The sequence below is a fragment of the Molossus molossus genome, unplaced genomic scaffold, assembly GCF_014108415.1.
Source record: "Molossus molossus isolate mMolMol1 unplaced genomic scaffold, mMolMol1.p scaffold_m16_p_19, whole genome shotgun sequence".
NCBI lineage: Eukaryota > Metazoa > Chordata > Mammalia > Chiroptera > Molossidae > Molossus > Molossus molossus.
The window spans coordinates 32548610-32556756 of NW_023425354.1; the positions used below are offsets into that span (position 1 = coordinate 32548610).

Below are 8147 nucleotides of genomic sequence, written 5' to 3' on the forward strand. Positions count from 1 at the left end.
ATGCCTATGTGATGGAGCCCCAGTAGCCACTCTGGACACCAACGCTCAGTTGAGCTTCCCTGGTTGGCAATACTCATGCATATTGTCACACGTCACTGCTGGGAAAGTAATGCTATCCATACTTCCAGGGGAGAGGACAACTGGAAGCGTCATGTTTAAAACTTTCCTGAATTCTGTCATATGTGTCTATTCCTTTGGCTGACTTTAAGCTATATCCTGTGGCTGTAATAAACAGTAACCATGAGCATAATAGCTTGCATTGTGTGTTCTGTGAGTCCTTCTAGCAAATGATCAACTCTAATGGTAGTCTCAGGAATCCCCAAACTTGCAACTGATGTCAAAATTGAGTGGTCTTGACACCGTCCTCAGGGTAATCCACGATGGACATTTTCAGAGCACCCTAACTACAGCCTGCGCACCCTGCAGCATCTCCTGGGAAAGTGTGAGCTGGCTGTGTAGATTTCTCCCTTGTCTCATAACCACGTCCACCATTGAGAATGCTAATTCACCAGCTGCCCACCTTACAGATTCACGAACAAGGGGAAAGAGTAAGAGGCATCACCAAATAGGCAAGCTGCTAGGAAACTGCTTTCTAGGGAAAAATAGCCCCCCATAGACAACACAGTCTGAGCTGGTTTGGTTCCAAAATTTGTGTCCTTCATGGGAAGAACTGATTGTAGCCCCACTCAGTTTGAATATGCTTGGGCCTCATTAACATTGCTTCCAGGACATCAGAACAGACCAAGGCTGTAGTAGATGGAGGTGCTATCCCAGCATTCATTTCTCTGTTGGCATCTCCTCATGCTCACATCAGTGAACAAACCAGGTGGGCTCTAGGAAACATTGCAGGTGATGGTTCAGTCTTCTGAGACTTGGTTATCAAGCATGGTGCCCTTGGTTATCAAGCATGGTGCCGTTGACCCACTGTTGGCTCTTCTTGCAGTTCCTGATATGTCATCTTTATTTAGCATGTGGTTACTTACGTAACCTTACCTGGACACTTTCAAACCTTTGTCACAAAACCCTGCACCTCTGTTAGATGCTGTTGAGCAGATTTTTCCTGCTTTAGTTTGTCTCTTGCATCACAATGACCCAGAAGTATTAGCAGACAGCTGCTGGGCCATGGCCTACCTTACTGGTGGTCCAAATGAATGAATTGAAATGGTGATGAAAACAGTTGTACCCCTAACTTGTGAAGCTCCTAGGAACTACTGAATTGCCACTTGTGACTCCTGTGCTAAGAGCCATAGGAAATATTGTCACTGAGAGAGAGGAACAGACTCAAGTTGTAATACATGTAGGAGTACTTTCCACTTTCCCAGCCTGCTAATGAACTCCAAAACTAATATTCAGAAGGAATGGACAATGTCAAACATCACACCTGACTGCTAGGACCAGCTACAGCAAGTTGTGAATCATGGGTTAGTCACTGGGTTTCTAAGGCAGACTTTAAGTCACAAAAGGAAGCTGTGTGGACTGTGACCAACTCTACAAGTGGTGGAGAGTTGGACAGATAGTATGCCTTGTTCATGGGGCACAATAGAAACACTGATGAACCCCTTACCTGCGACAGATACCCAAAGTATTCTGGTTACTCTGGATGCCATTTCAAATCTCTTTCAGGCTGCTGAGAAAGTAGGTGAAACTGAGAAACTTAGCATACTGATGGAAAAATGTGGAGGTTTGGACAAAACTGAAGAAATACAAAACCATGAAAATGAGACTATGTAGCTCCATTACATTTATTTATTTATTTATTTTTAATTTCTTTTCTTTATTGATTTTTAGAGAGAGCGGAAGGAAGAGGGAGAGAGAGATAGTAACATCGCCAAGAGAGAACATCGATTGGCCACCTCCTGCATGCCCCCTCCACTGGGGATCAGGCCCACAACCTGGGCATGTGCCCTGACTGGGAATCGAACTGGTGACCTCTTGGTACATGGGTCGACGCTCAACCACTGAGCCACACTGGTTGGGCCATTACATTTGATTGAGAAGTATTTCTCTGTAGAGGAAGTAGAAGGTCAAAATGTTGTGCCAGAAACTACCTCTAAAGGCTATACATTCCAAGCTCAGGATGGCACAGCTGAGGCATACAGTTGTTTGTTGTGTTCTGTGTTTGGTGGAAGTTTGTCTTACTGTTTCTCTACTAATAACTCTATTGAAATGTGGTTTGTTATTGTAGCATTTTTTATAATGAAACTATACTTGAACAGTTCCAAACTGTACATACTGTATAAAGCTTCTCTTGATGGGTTTCTGATTTCTATGTGGAATTTCATATCTTGCAGTGTTCTGTAAATAAAGATGTAATCCCATTCTTTTGTCACTTAAAAAAAAAGTGAGGGTAGACTTCTGAACTGTCCCTCTAACTTCACAGAATAACACATACTACAACATGTATGAACCTTGAAAACATGCTATGTGAAAGAAGCCCATCACAAAAGACCACGTAGCACAGGATTGAATCTATATGGAATGTTTGGAATAGACAAATCTATACAGAAAATAGATTGCTGGTTGTCTAGGGCTGGGAGGAGTATGAGGTGGCTGCTAAAGAGTATGGGACCTTTATATTTAAATGTTCTTTAAAGAACATTCAAAATGTTCTAAAATTGATTGTGGTGATGGTTGTACAGCTCTGTGAATGCACCAGAAACCACTGGATTGTATACTGTAAATGGATGAATTGTATGGTATGTGAATTATTCTTTAAAAAAAAAACTTTTACCCAATAAAAAGGGATGTAGGGAATGGAAGCTCCTGGAAGAGGGACTTTGTTGCATTCACTGGTGTGTCCCCAGTCCTTGCAATCCCTCCAGGAGGACAGGTGCTCAATAAATCCTATGCAATGAATATGTCAAGTGACTCCTAGAACTGAAGCAGGCCCCTAAGGACTCCCAGTCTGGAATTTTCCAGGCTACTCCCCTTTGCAAAGACAAGAGATCTTCTTAGAAGACCTGCACTCTTACTCTGCTTTGGGATCCAGCCAAGAGGCTTAACCAGATCCGTTCAAGGCTGGAGGCCCAGAGGGAAGAGCAGGACAAAGGGTTTGGGTGAGGACAATTAAGATTAACCTACTGGGTCCCATGCCTCAGAACAGCCCCTCCAGCTTCCTAAGGGTTAGCCCATATCATCAAAGGAATTCCTTGAGACAAAGGTTTGAGTCTGAGGCTCTCAGACTCAAGGGCTGTGAGGAGAGACCAGGCCTATCTCCTTCAGGAGGAGTCTCAGGCCTGGGCCAAGGGGGACTAGACCCTATAACCAAGACCAGAAAGGAGAAACCAGGCTCAAGAACTGACTCCTTTTTTTCCCTCTGAGGCTCTCATTCCTCCCAGGTGGCTTTGGCCCTAGCTGGGGGATGATTTGCCCTGCCCTCTTTTATCCCCCTTCAGAATGAGCAATGAAGTGAAGCCCATACCCTGATAGGTAACATGTTCACTCAAATAACCCCAGGCATCTATTCCATCCCAGGCCCTGGGCAGTGTCCATGGGAGTGAGTAAGGCATTGCTCCCTCTTCTCTCCTGGAGTCTGGTACAGGAGCCGGACGTGAGTACCACCTGGCAGGAGACACCATAAATGCCATCACAGCTACCTGAGCAGAAAATGAGCCCCAGGAGCCCAGGGTAAGGCAGGGAGGGAACCCAAGAGGCTTCACAGAAGGGGAATTGCCAGAACTGTGTCCCCAGTGGAATGTTGCCGGGCAGAAGAGTAGACACGGCTCATTCAGCATAGAAGGAGCAGCAGGAGCAAAGGCTGGTGGGGAGATGGGGAATGCAGGGCTACTCAGGAGACCACTGAGTCTAACAGGTGGAGGGTTGGACAGGTACAATGAGGGAAGAACAACAGCGGGAGATGTAGTTAAAGAGAGTGGGTGGAAACACAGACCTCCAGAACAGGGGAGCGATAATCAAATTGTGGTCTGTCCTCACTAAGGAATGGTACAACTCGGCAACGAAAGAGAGCGAAAGGACATTACGCCTAAGAACACAGAGAATATTAAAAACATTGTGCTGAGTGAAAGAAGTCAGGCAGAAAAAGAACATACTGTTTGATAACATTTATACGGAGTTCTAATATGGGCAAAACTAATCCATAGAGATCAGATCAGCAGTTGCCTGGGGCCAGGTGAACTGGAAGGGGGCAGGAGGAAAGTTGCTGGGCCGATGAAAATGTTCTGTACCTTGATTGTGGGGTGGGTACTTATTTGTCAAAACTTATTCAACTGTATATTTTAAATGGGCAAATTTTATTGTGTATAAATTTTATTCTATGAAGTTGATTTAAAAGGTTTTGGTTTTTTTAAGGCTGAGATCAAATTGTTAAGGACTTTAAATGTCAAGCTAAGAAGTCTGGGTTCTCCCAGCCAAAGCTGCAATAGGGACACATCATTTGAACTCTTTTGGGAATGAGGGCATCAGCATTGGAATAACTGGAATAAGCAATATCCTGTTTGTTGGGATTTGGGATACGCTGGCCCTTGGATCTCTCCTCCCACCTCGTACTATGGAATTTTATCCTAGGAATCTCATTTCTTTTTCTAAAGATTCTTGGCTCCGTGGAAATGCAGTCATGGTCTCGCTTGGCTACTGAGCCATCCCATTTAACTTCAGTGGCATTGGCAATGAGCTTTCCCTGAGAAAGAAGTGGGGATGGGGGAAAAGGGTGCATCCAGGAGTGGAGGGCTCACACATGTTCATCACCTAGGTGCCAGGAGCTGTCCAAGGGCTTCAGCTACATCATCCAGCTCAGTCCTCACAACAGCCTATGCTATAGGTGCAATCAGCTCCATTTCACAGAAGAGGACATAGAGGTTCAGGGGACACAATGTCCCTTAATCAAAGTCACACAGTCAGGAAGTGGTGAAGTCAGGATTCCTATCCAGAAGCCTCTGCTCTTCCTACTGTGCCCCTTCTGGGGATGGGATGGGCATAAAAAAGCATCAGCCCACATTTCATAACCTTGCCCTAGAAAAGCAGCAATGTTGAAGAGCTAGAGGGGCCCTGACAGGCCACACAGCCAAACCTCTATGACGCGAAGCAGCCCAAAGGCCGAGTTCTTCAATCAGGCAGCCAAGACCCACCACCTTTCAGAAGGCTCTGCAGGTGAGCCATCAGGGGCTCCAAAGTGGCTAGGCAGGCCAAGAAAATCAAGGATGAGCAGTAGGGCCTGCACCCGAAGGCAGAAACCTCAACTTCACCCTCCCCATGTTTAGCAGGCCTAGAAGCCGGGAATAAGGATGCTGAGGCCTCACAGTAGCTCAACAGGGAAAGGAAACACCCTGCATCCAGCTGCATAGAAAGGCCTGGTCTCTCAGCATAGCCCCCCTCCCAACTCTGAGAGCAGCCCCTGGGAAAAGCAGGGCCCCCTCTCAACCTCAGTGGCGGTTCCTCCTTAGTATCTGTAGACTTGAAGCAATAAGTTACCCTACTCCCCAGTGCTTCCCACCTCTGCCACCCACTCCTCTGGGCCTCTGGCAGGGACTGTGCCCAGGTCAGGACAGCTAGTAGTCCATGTGCTTCCACCCCCACCATCTCCCTGTTCCAACTCCCAGGTTATAACATAGGAGCAGGATAAGGAGATCAAACTGGGGGTGGGACCTTAAAGAGAAAAGGGGCATAGATCTGAAGGAATATAAAGGGCCTTGGAGGTCCTGGCCAGAGACCCTTTTGCTGTGTTTCTCTGTACCTGCCCAGCACCATGGTAATGTCTGGTGGCCCCTGTCAGCTGTCTTCTCCAGGATCTTGGGGATGGAGGCTAGCACCAACTGCCTTTCCCCAGGGCATTAAGGACATGAAGGATTGAGGCCAGGGCAGCTTTGGCTGGTGGGGATGAGGGCATTTTCTGGTCAAGAGAGAGTTCAGTGTCTTAAGGGTTTGGGGGTGGGCAGGAAGGGTTGTATCATGTTTATGGGTATCATATGTGAATTGCTGTGTGTGCCTGTGTGTGTATACTCTCTGTGCATGGCTGGGGGTGCACATGTAGGTGTATGTAACTGTGTTAGTAGTCATTCATTTAACATGTATTATTTAGCACCTATTAAGCACCATGTATTATTCAGGTACTGTTCTAGATTCTTGAAATACATTAGTGAACAAAACAGGCAAGAACCCAGCTATAATTGTGCTTACATTGTTTTTTTGTTTTTGTTTTTGTTTTGTGGTACGTGCCCCTATCAGGGACCGAACCCAGGACTCCGGTCTGCAGGCCCACGCTCAACTGCTGAGCCAAACTGGCCAGGGCACTTGTACTTACATTGGCAGGGGGCACTTAGGAGGAACCAAAGACAATTATTATTATTATTATTACTATTATTTTAATCCTCACCCAAGGATATTTTTCTAGGTATCATCAGATAGAGTGAGAGGGAGAGAAACATCCTGACACACACACACACACACACACACACACACACACGTCTATTTGTTGCCTCCGGCACAACCCGACCAGAACCAGGGACTAACCGCCACCGAGGTAGCTGCCCTTGACCTTAATCGATTGGTCCGCAACCGAGGTTCGGCCAGGGCGGAACAAAGACAATTTTAAAGCACAGAATATAGTGAGTTAGAAAGTGCTACGGAGGGGGGCGGGGGTAGAGCAAGATGAAGGGATGGATTACAATTTTAAACAAGGGTATCAGAGTAGGACCCACTGGAAGGTGAATTTTGAGCTGATGCCTGAAGGCGGCCAGGAAGTTGGCCATGAGGATATCTGGAGAGTCTTCCAGGCAGAGAACAGCATGTCTGGCATTTTAAAGGAGCAGCCAGGAGGCAGAAGAGGTGCAGTGGGGTGAGCAAGGAGTTATGGAAGAGGTCAGCGAGGTCAGGGCGCTGACCAACGGCTCTTTGCCATCCTCGTGTGTCCATCTCAGGGCGTGCCTCACGGTCTATCCCCATGGTCCCGGTTTGCCTGGTGCTTTGTACGCGTCACTGTGCAAGTCCAGGGGTGCACCATTCGGCCTGGGCACCTGGATGTCCCTATCGGCGCTCGTGCACAGCCCAGTGCCACACACGTCCCCGCCAGCGTCTGAGCCAGGCGCCCCAGCTCCCAACCAGTACAAAAATCCGAGGGGTGGGCCTCACGTGACCGCCCGCGGCTCTATCTGCTCCGCCCCCTCCAGACGCCGGCTCTGCGTTGCGCGTGCGCACTGGCCCTGATGTACCTGGCGGTGCTGCTGCAGCGGCCCGAGGGTGCCCTGGGGGAGGAGCTGCAACCGCGGCAGCCCCTCGAGCCGAGGGCCGCCTATTGGCTGAGCAGCTTCGGCCTGTTCAACAAGTACCTAGAGAAGCTCTTCAACAGCAAGTAGGCGGGCGGAGAGCGGGAGGGAGGGAAGCAGGGGGAGGAGATGGACCCCACCTCCTCCCACCCCTCTGCGCGTCGCAGCCCCACCTCTGCAAAAACGTGTTCTCCATCTTGAGGTCTAAGGATACCAAGAAAGACGTTAAAAACCCCAAGAAAACCGAAAACAGCACAAAAGCCCCACCAGCGAACGCCACGAAACCTCTTCCATCGAAACCCGCGGAATTCCCACTGCGGAATTCCACTAACCCCCCACCGCGGGCCGCCGCGCGATCGCGACCACCGACCTCCTCCTAGGGCCCCAGGTAGGAGAGTCTGGGCACAGCTGGCACCAGTCGGGGGCCTCGGAACTGGGAGCAGTTGGGGGGGAGCGAGAGGAAGCCCTGGGGGCGGGGGCGACACCAGGCCACAGCGTCTTCCCCAGGCCGGGCTTTCACCACCAGACGCCTGGCTCCAGTCTCCCTGCCCACCGATATCCTTTATATTTTTTTTTTTTTGTGAGAGGGGCCCTGATGCCTTCCACCCCACCCTCAGTGAGAAGAATAAAGAGAAATAGAATGTCTATTGCTTCCGTGACTAATGTGGGCTCCGACCTACCTGCCCTTCAAGAAAGAGAGGACCCTGGAGCTCCTGCTAAGGCAAAGACCTCAGCTGCAGCACCTTCGCTGCCTCTCCCTGCAACCTATCCACCTCACACACATACCCCACTGCCAGGGTTGGGACTCTAACCGAAAGGGAGAACAGACTGAGAGAAGCAGGTTCCAGCAACCCCAAAGGAGGGGCTTCAGCCAGACCCCCACCCCAACTTTCTACACAGAGCAGGGCAGCTTCGATGATAGCCCAGGAC

The 8147-nt window shown here is 49.0% G+C and overlaps 1 pseudogene; it reads left to right on the forward strand.

Annotated features, from left to right (window-relative positions):
- LOC118634139 lies at positions 1–3060 on the forward strand (annotated as a pseudogene).
- Positions 3061–8147: the final 5087 nt, after the last annotated feature.